Raw genomic sequence first — 10624 nt, 5'->3', positions numbered from 1 at the left:
GCAAAATAAAGTAATGGGAACAAACAACTTGGGAGAAAAATCATGCTTGCTCAATATGGTCACTAGCTTAATTAAACAATCAAACTGTCTAGGGAAGAATTTCCTATTATATACAAACATTAATTTAGTGTGCAGCATAAACCATCAAACTAGGATGAGTAATTAGCTGCTACCCTCTACAAAGACAGTGAATAAACATCTATAGGTGGTGCACCTGAAGTGTATTATCACTTTAGTTGCTGGCCACCACAAGGAATAGCTTTACATAAAAATATAATCACATGATTATGATCAGTTGGCATCCAGTGTCTCTTCAAGATAAATGAAAGCATGTGCAGTCATACAAATGAAGAGGTCAGAACTTACTGTGCATGATACTCCAGATGATCGACCAAACTTAATTGCTTCGTCTTGTATTTGTGAAACAACCACACAAGTAGGGGCCCAAAACCAATACTGAAGGACCAACATTACATTGTCTTGGCATCTGCTCAGATGTACAAAAGCATGAATAAGATATCACAGTGTCATTCCTGATCTTATCTTGGCAATAGCTACCATATCCAGGTTTTGAAGTGCAACATGACATGTATCGAAGTGGGGTTTAAGAAGCCAGCATCGTGGACCTGAGTGGCAAAACAAAGAATCATAAGGACATGCACATTTGCATCAAGACGCTATCTATGATAAAAAAAAAATAGAAAATGTGATCTTAAATGACTATGCTGCTACAGTGCCCAGATAATGGAACTAGTTAGATTATGGATTTATGGTATCCACCATGACAGCATATGGCATGTGGGAGAAATACCACAAGATGCGTTTACCACCGCAAATTACTATTTTGACTTCTCAGGAATCATTTTTATAGCTCATGGAGACAGAGCTTATAGATGAGGAAATATAAGAGAGAAATAACATAACAATCGAAGCACTAGAGTAGTATTCCCACATACACGCTTACCATCAGATGATTAAGAAAAGTGATAATTAACATAAATGGTACTATCAAATTTCAATTGCATTTACACCTATCATCACACTTAAAGTGGACCATGCAAATATGCATCTCTACCAAATACCAATAAACATGAGACATGCGGTTAAGAGTGTTTTGAGAGCTATCGGATTGAGCTCCAGTACGAGTAGCATATCTAGTAAGAGTTTATCAATAAAGATGCACCAACAATCTTTATTAAGGACGCTAGCACCTAGCACAACTAAATTCTTCTGAAATCTTTCCTGCGTTTACTGTCTAATGCAGAGGATGTTCAAAGTTCTATATGTATCTCAATTCTCAACAAAACTGCTAGTGCAAAAAAGAGCTGGTGCGTTAAACAATCATAAAGTACCTATATAAAATGTCCGTCCAGCGCCACTTCTCCCCTTCAGAGTCGGATTGCTTTACAAGTTCGGCTCGTCCATCGGTAGACTGCACGACAACATGCAAACAAAACTTCACCTCCAAAAATAGAAGAAGGAACTATCACTCACCAACACACAAAAAATGCAGAACTCAAATACAAGTTTATTACTCGATCTAAATGTTGGCTAGATAATTTTCTAAGCAATGATACAAATAAAGTATGCTATCCCTTAATTTACCTAGCAATTTGCAACCAAAAACCATAACTGCAAGGAAAGCATGTAATCTCTAATTTATCAAGGAAAAGGATAATAACTACAAGAGATAAACTAGGACACAGAAATGGGGATTGGCCTAATATTAGAAGATCACAAAAGCAACATATCCGAAAGAACACGCATAGCTTAATTACATGATATAAGATTCATATCATTTTCGTGGGCGCAAACGTAGCATTGCCACGAACCATTATTTCAATATATATCTAGGACAGGATGAATTCATATCAACCAATTCAACAGAAAATTAATCACAAGCAAAATGTGTGTATTAATTTCTACAAGGTCTATTTCGTTATATATCTAGGACAGGACGAGTTCATATCGACCAATTCAACAGAAAATTAATCACAAGCACAAGGTGTGTATTAATTTCTACAAGGTTCATCCACATCAAAAACATATTACAAGCAGCCAACTACAAGTTAAACAAGGGCTGGTTTTGCTGAATCTAAAACCAATAACCTGTTTTTTCCAGGTAAAATCTTTGACTGCTGATGTTGTCCAAAATTAACAATAGAGCAACACATTAAACAGACCTAGAGATGAGTGATTTATACCTCCACATAGCAGCCGCACCAGCTAGGCCAGAACCGGGGGTGGTCCACACATATCTCCGGCTCGAGAAAGGTAACGTGGTGGTAACCAGCGTCAGAGCCAGCAAGAGCACCGCTGCGGTCACCACTCACCAATTAGATACACAGCACCTCCCGCTCAATCTCTCTCCCACATATATCTCAAGAAATATTTCTCTACAAATTGGAAGGAATAATTCATCAATAACACGAGCTAAAAATCTAAAGTAAAACCGAAACTGGACTGCAACGAAAGAAACCATGCCGATTCATGCATACATTTTAGAAGTGGCACAGTAGTACTCTTACTCTCCAACCACGTACTACACCAATCAAACCCCTGGGGGAGCAGTTGTAGAAGACTCAACATCATTTTGATCCACTGAAGGAGGGGCAGTCCCATGTCAAATTCTCGGCACCATTCCTGCTTTTGGTACTACCTCTTGGGACTGTTTGTTGAGGTGAGATTGGTCTTGGATTCTGCATTTACACAAGTAAAGAATGGTCAGAACCTTGCGATGATGTTTATTGGTAACGACATAAGTAAGGGAAATTTATGCATGCAGATGCAGATTAATTTTATTTCATCGATCTAATCACGCACCCACATTAGCTAGTGTTCCACCAAAAAGGCACTCTACATGTATTCACTCTCAAAGGATGACAAACTTTTGACAAATATATGATAGGAGTACATGATGTTAACAATGAATTGCAACACCCGGTCCATATAACACATAATGCTGACAAGCAAGTACAAATTCATTTTCCACTCTACTTGTATGTTCAATGTAGAAAGATGTATGCCAACAGATATCTAGATTTGATAAACAACTCGACTCAAGACATATGATTCCTGGTTATATAACAACAGCAAAACAACACTACAAAAACATGTTAATGTACAACAACTCCTTAGGCAACATAACCATGTCATTTTTATTTAATTACAGCCACGAAACAAGAAGATATGTGAAGAATCAAGCTTGCTCATCGATATTGAAGTTGCAAAAAATCAACGACTTCAAAAGGCACCTCACTGCTACCACCACTAGAATTCGAAATTTTATATATCGACAAATCAAATTCATATGCAAGTGAGCCCACTCGGGCAGCATGCTTGAATACAGACCATGTGCAAGTACAGGCATATATATCACAGGAAAATGAGTAAAGGACATTTTAATCAGCATGTTTCTCGTTCTAAGCAATTAAGAACCAATATAGAAAACAAGAGATAAACTTCTCAATACTTAAAACCTAGCAACTAAATAGCCAGGTACTACAATCAATTTAAGCGAAGCAAATCATGGATCACAAACCAGAGATAGTTCTCCCATAGTGTCAATTCAGTTCATTCATATAAGCGCAAGAAAATCACAGTGCATATACTACATGTCAGTGTGGTCTCCCAAAATAAAGTTAGAGATAAAATACTAGTTAAGTGGCCAAGCAAATTAAAGTGAGGCATAATCTTCAATGCAAGCAACAAAAACTTTCTGTAATTAATTGTACTAGAGCAAAAAAAAAAAGGCTGCAGCAATCACAAACTCGTGCATGGATACACACATCAGAATTCTTGTTTGTCTTCATCTATTCATACATGGCATCAAGGACCTCACCTGAATAGCTTGTAGCCGAGGCACAGCAAAACCACGACCGTGGTTGAGCAAAGGCCGGAGGCCATGCAGTCCAAGCCGAGGGCCGGCCGTGTCGTACAACAACAGCATAGCGAAAACCCAGAACGGTCAGATCCAGCAACCATGGCTAGGTGCATATGCCTGGACCTGTTTGGGCAAAACAAGAATAGATTTGTTAGGAAAAGAAACATCGCAAAATTGCTCATCTCACTTCAGTTTCCTCATCTGAGCACAGCACACGCCTTTAAGAATTCACTAACCATGGCTTAAAAGATGGAATCATAGTTCTGTAATTTGGCAACGCTGCATGATTCTTATTTTAGATTTCTACAAAGCCATGTCTACATCCTTTGGTAGAAAATATCTTCTAGCCTAGGATTCCTATTGCAATCCTCCTAACAACAAACAAATAAGATTCCTACTCAAAACTAAATTCAGAATTTTGATGAAGAACTTTATTTGCAAGGCCCCATGATAGTATTATACTCCATGCGTCCTAAAATGTGCTGATTATAATTTTTAATCAAAGTTAAACTTTCTAGAGTTTGACTACGTACAAAGACAAATATATTAATCCTTACAATATCTAATCCATACATCATGAAAATATATTTTAAGGTGGTTCTCATAATATAAGTTTGATATCGTAGATGTTGATACTTTTTCATATATATTTGGTCAAATTTTACAAAATTGGACTTTGACTAAAAATTATATGCAACATAATTTGGGACCGATGGAGTACTTGAGAACTCAAAAACAATTCAGGTTCTATAATAGGAAACAATAATTTTGACATGAAAAGCACACAAGCACCCTCACTTGTCAATTTGTCATCATGACACGTGAACACTGCTGGACAAATGCTGGACAAATGTGCAGTGCGTTGGCTGATCATTCAACTATTAAACTAGGACTTGATAAATACGAAAATCAAGAGCCCATGAGGGGGTGGGGGTGGGCAGGAGACAAGTACCACATTCTACAGTTATGGCCCTCGTTTAGAAAATGCCTCAGCCTTCTTCTTACACTAAGGACAAAATTCTATTCTCGGGGAAAATTCATCTTCTTCAGCTATCATTGTTTTGTAAGGGTCATTGTTGTTTAACTTGAACCAACGACGGTTCCAGGGGCAAAGTCCCGATGGACAGGTATAACTGCAGTACTTGATTGCCAGGGTGCAAGGTTAGCCTTCATCTGCAACATTGCAGCAGCAGCCAAACACAGATCCAAGAGAGACGTTCATGTATCGGTTGCATCAATTCCCCTACACACAAAAGAGAGAGAGGAAATGTGGGATTCTAGAGCTGGGAAAGTAATAGAACAAGGGAAACATTTACACAATGTCAAACCTGGAATGGTACGAAGTAGCATGTTAAGGTTGTTTCTTTTCCAGAATTTGTCATGACCTATCAGGAGAAAGAAAGAAACAAGCAACATATTACTCATCCAGCCATCTTTCCCATTTTAGCCGTGCAACATCAAAGCAAAACAAAGAATAGGCTTGGTTACTCATTATTGACATCATAGTCATGCAATAGTAAGATAAGGCCTCTTCACTACAGGTTAATGGACACAGCTAGAGATGAAAAGAAGCTCATTATTCTGCAGTTCACAATCCAAAATAAAAATAATTTCCACTGTAAATAATTAGAGGATAAATTTCTGCTTGTAGAGAAGTATCAGGCTATCATGAGATGACTGACAAAAGACTGTTTTCCCAGGTACTAAAGGTGCAATCCTTTCTGCATGCACTACATTTGCAATGGCTAGCACGGATCAAAATAAATCATACACTTGATGAATACGCAACTCAAGAGCACGAGAGAGGGGGATCAGGTGGCAAGTACAACATGATGTAGGCTGCAGCGCTATGGGCATGGTGTCGATGGAGTCCAAGACGTAGGCACGTAGCCACAGAGAGGTAGCCGACAAACCAGAAAGCCAAGGCAGGAGCTTTTTTGTTCATCTTCTGTCCTGTCATTTTGAGCTAGCTCAGCTATGTGGATAGTGCCAGTCACTCACCGCTGTGGCGCCACTCACCAGCAACCTGTGCAGCCCCTCCCGCTCAATCACTCTCCCAAGGGTGCTCAAGATAATGTCTGACCAATCTGCATATTATTTCCACAAGCACATCAAAGAATTTAATAACATTATAGAGTAATAAAAGCATTCCACAGATAATCAATATAAAAACATGTTTTCATTTCCAAATAAAGAGAAATGATGACATTCCCTAGGAAATGTAACGGTGATCTTATATCAAACACAACAAGATTTACTTAAAATTGAGAATATTAAGATTCAGCATTGTGGAGCTCAATATATGTACATTGTAACATATAATCTCATATTTAGAAAACAGAGTAGTATGTTGTTTCCTTAAACTAGATAGATCCAAGCATTGTAAGAAATAAATTGTATTCGACCAACTGGTTTCAACCAATATTCACATGTTCTCTACCAGAGCATAGAAGTTAAATTGATCTTCACATGACCTAGACTGAAGAATAGAAACATAATACACAAATCTACTCCCAGCAATACATGCCTGAGTCTGTCTAGGTTAATAAAAGAATTAGTTGGCATATATACAATTAAAACCACATGCCCTTATTAAATACAAAACTACAAGCCTGACTAATAGAAGCCACCCTAAAAGCTCACTGGAGAGGGAGTAGCCAAGACCATAAAAAAGAAAAATATTAAGAAACATTACTGCTTAGATGGATAGACACATGATCAACATCAGTACAACCAAATTCGAAGAAAAAAGGCCCAAAAGTAACTCATTTCAGCATATGAGAAAATTACTGCTTAGATGGACAGACACGGATCTACCATTCAGTATCACTATATTTTGGAGGATTTCACTAGGCGTAACTATAATATAGGCCATACCGTGCCAACAAAAGAATTCAGAGGAAGCAAATATATTCAGTCTACCAGATTTAACCAGAATATCAAGAGGTACATATTAAACACATTGACTTCACAGTTCTGAAATGAATAAGGTATACGATTATATGTGCATGCTTCTATATCCTAACATGATATCCCTATGTACTCACAAAACTCTCTCCAGGCAAACAGGGACAAACCACATAAGGAACCATGCTATTACGTATGTACTACTTGGACCAAAACAGAGATCAATGAATCCTAAACATCGACATCACACTAGATGAGAACACCTATCGGTGTCATCACAAATCCTAGCAACAACTCTCCTTATTAGATTGATAGCAAAGTGACAAAATGAAGCATACAACTTGAATAAAAGACATTTTAACACTCAACAAGAGAACTGTTGAGAGTTAATCACGCTCATTAAATAGGAACTGGATCCTCAACCTAGTGCTCTTCGCCAAAGTCCAAAATTCCATACACATGTAGCTAACAAGTTGAGAAAGAAACCAGGGAATTAGTAAGCAACCAAAGAATTAAACCATCCATCTAGAGATTGATGCTTTGGAAAAAGAAAGCCAACTACACCTAGACATCGCTAGATCGACATGCTAGAGGCCAAACAACGATGGCTAGAAGTTGACCATATATTTCACGGTTTACGGCTAAGCTTAAACAACAACGTGAAAAATAAGAATCACGCCAAGTAACAAATATTGCCAACTAATTAACCTACACATGAACCAGGTTTTCATCGTGCTCTTCAAATGTCTTGCATCAGGTTTTCATAAGGTTGTTCTAACAGAACCCTAATATGAGACAAAATTAACAATAATTAGCAAAGAATAATATAAATTAATGAAGCCATTTCAGAAGAACCATAATGCAAACTAGGTAAATAGTTTGAACCAGGTTCATAAAGGATTTTATTCAACCTTAAGAGGTAATCTACGCTAATTGGAGGGTCATAGATAAGAACATTTCCTGGGCAAGGTCATTTAATTGTACTTAATAATTTTATAGATACCAAAAAAGGACGTACCCAGTGCTAAGAGCTCCCGCACTGTGCGGGGTCCGGGGAAGGTGTTAGTGGCAAGCCTTACCCTCACGAAGTGCAATGTGAGGAGACCGCGACTCGAACATGGGACCTCTCGGTCAAAGGCGGTGCGGCTCTACCGCTGCACCAGGCTCGCCCTTCAATTTTTTTTTTTTATAGATACCAAAGACAAATAAAAATTTAAACCTACAAAGAAGTGCATCAAGATTACAGTTATTAGGATTATGGTAACTAGGGCTATGAACACAGAAGGTAGGACAAAAGTGACATGTTTTTCAAAGGATTTACTTTTAAAGACAGTGCACGAAAAATGCAAGGACCTTTATGCATCGTATGACATGATAGAATAAGTAAATATAGTCAAAGATCTTTCCATTGCGAATTGAATTAAGAATTTCAGGAGCAAAGAAAATAACACCATATATATTACAAATTTAGAATGTCAAACAAACCACCTAAAAACATAGTACTTTTAGGTGATGTAAGAACTAATAAATTAAAGCCAAACTAGTAACTCAACAAGCGCTTGCCTTACACTAGTTCATATATCAACTTAATGGCAGCGAGCAAAGTATACTAGCTGCTTCTGTATACAATAAAGCCACATCCCACAGCAAGTAAAAGTAATTGGTACGTACATAAACTAGAATCTGTATATTAGGAGACTCATACATACGGTGAACACAGAAAATTCATTGTCAAATGACTATGGGCTAGCACCAAATAGATAAGAAATCGCAGATTTCTATCACTAGATCCCACAGCAGATCAGCCAAAGTGGATCTAGACATGAGAACATTGCCCAGTTTTGAAATTTCTTGACCGTGCCAGAAGAAGTTAAAGAAGTACTACTGATCAACCTTAAGCAAGTCAAATTACACTAAAACAAACATGTAGTAAATCATCCAATCGTGATTAGTACAAGCTGCCCAAGATAGAATTTTTTCTACAATAGGGCAGACTCCAGGTAAGGCCAAAGGGTTGGGGAAAGGGAGATATCACCAGATGGTCAGAGGAGACCACGATAACAGAGCCGAGGCGCTGCACCGGAAGGACCCGTCCGACATCTCCTCCTGCTTGTGATGACCATAGTTTGGGTCGTCAGCGTCGCGTCGTGGTGACCAGCACCACCTCACCGGCGACCAGCAGCCGCACCGACTCACTCGGCCACACGCACAACGCGGTCCAGCAAGCTCTACGTGAAGCCTCCAATCTGTCTGAACCATCCGCTCCTCCAGCTGCTCAAGAAAATTCGATTTCAAATAGCGCAAGTTAAGTTTGGAACATACAAAATTAACTATCTAGTAAAGCTAGAACACAAGCTACCTTCATCGGTTCATTCTGTTTCAGACTATTGCAGCGACAAGTACAAGACTGAGGCTTGCATTTCCCGACTATATTATCTACAAAGTATACTCTCATCACCATGCACGAGGTCTCCCTTTCATGTCTCAATATTGACAGTATGTCCATCCGGATCCTCAACAACTGCTTTGATTGGTGTTCTCCCTAAAATCAACTGAAATGTATTGTATATGTGAACCTGGCAAACAGAAACAAAAGCACTATTAGACTATCAGTTAATGATAAAGTTGAGCAGTCATCATCAATGAAGCATAATGTATTACATATCAAAATGGTCGCAGACATCTGATGCATTGCATCGCATAGAATAAAGTAGAAACACCCCAATTAAACAGATGACAGTTTCCTTATTTATGAGATATGAGGGGAGTACATGTAGATGAATGTGTAAAAGACATCAAAACAAAACCCCGCCAACTAGCAGACATGCAGTCAGAGAGCTGAAAACCAGTTCGACCGGTTCAATTTGTTACTGCAAGATGTGATATCCCAAAAGTTCACTTCTATACCATTCCTAAAATGAATGAGATAACTGTTTGGGCTCGATTTTCCTGAATTTTTCTTGCATTTCAAACAGAAAAAAACAATTGCAACAGAACATAGATTTTTAGTCATATAAGATAATCATATATCAAAGGTTGCTAAATTAACTATCTAGTAAAGCTGGAACGCACGCTACTGCTAGCAGTCTAGCACTCCAGAACCTTTTTTTTGACCAACCTAAGGCTTCCGCTAACAGAAAAAAATTTGATTAACCAATGAAACACTTCAATTTAGTTAACTAAGTAAGCGCAGATAAGGGCAGCTTGCCTGAAGCAACTCAATCTTCTTTCGTAAATTAGTCAAGCACTTCAACTTAGATAAGAACTGATCTGCAACCAAACGCGATTCACAAAGAAGAATTTTTTAACTGATTTGCAATTCTTTCTGGTACCAATTTTTTGCAAGATTGTGGTGTAGAGCAAAGCAGCAATTTTTTTCCTCCGACATTGTAGTGCTCACCAGCGTGCTGCGTACGTGGCAGGGGGCAGGTTAGCAGCAGTAGCCATGCATCATCGGTGCGTTTGGAGGAGAGCACCAGCTGAATGTCGGCCTCCCTGTCAGAGCGCATCTGGAGGAGCCGGGACGGCTGGGTCTTGCCGGACTGGATAGGAATCGACCGGGAGCATAGGGGGCGGGACGGGCCGCACCGCCTGCATGCGAAGGAGGCGGTGCCTGGAGAGACTGCGCGACGTCGTCCTCGACCCGTGGAGGTCCATGGCTCGCTCTCCATGGGTCGGCGGGACACCAGAAGGAGCGCGACCATGGACGGCGGCTGGCGGGGAAGGTCGTCCGTGGTGTGCTCGTCCAGGAGAGGGGAGATGAGGCGGAGGCGGCGTCCCTGTCCCGCGAAGACGGCAGTCAACCTGCAGCTGGAGGGACTGGGGGCGGAGTTG

At 39.4% G+C, this 10624-nt stretch overlaps 2 long non-coding RNA genes across 3 annotated transcripts; both read right to left on the bottom strand.

Moving 5' to 3' along the window:
- Positions 1–373: 373 nt before the first annotated feature.
- Positions 374–4989, bottom strand: LOC124661079. The gene is made up of 6 exons (XR_006990077.1): positions 4836–4989; positions 3842–4006; positions 2499–2699; positions 2205–2396; positions 1353–1432; positions 374–626 (listed from the first exon to the last, which is right to left on the bottom strand). It is a non-coding gene; the product is annotated as an uncharacterized LOC124661079 (long non-coding RNA).
- A 3520-nt stretch (positions 4990–8509) lies between these two features.
- Positions 8510–10328, bottom strand: LOC124661080. 2 transcript variants are annotated; one of them, XR_006990078.1, is made up of 3 exons: positions 10191–10328; positions 9150–9366; positions 8510–9064 (listed from the first exon to the last, which is right to left on the bottom strand). It is a non-coding gene; the product is annotated as an uncharacterized LOC124661080 (long non-coding RNA). The 2 variants fall into 2 exon arrangements; XR_006990079.1 differs by having other exon boundaries at positions 8510–9055.
- Positions 10329–10624: the final 296 nt, after the last annotated feature.

The sequence above is a fragment of the Lolium rigidum genome, chromosome 6 (genome assembly GCF_022539505.1).
Source record: "Lolium rigidum isolate FL_2022 chromosome 6, APGP_CSIRO_Lrig_0.1, whole genome shotgun sequence".
NCBI classification, from domain to species: domain Eukaryota; kingdom Viridiplantae; phylum Streptophyta; class Magnoliopsida; order Poales; family Poaceae; genus Lolium; species Lolium rigidum.
This window is presented reverse-complemented; position numbering and strand designations above follow the sequence as displayed.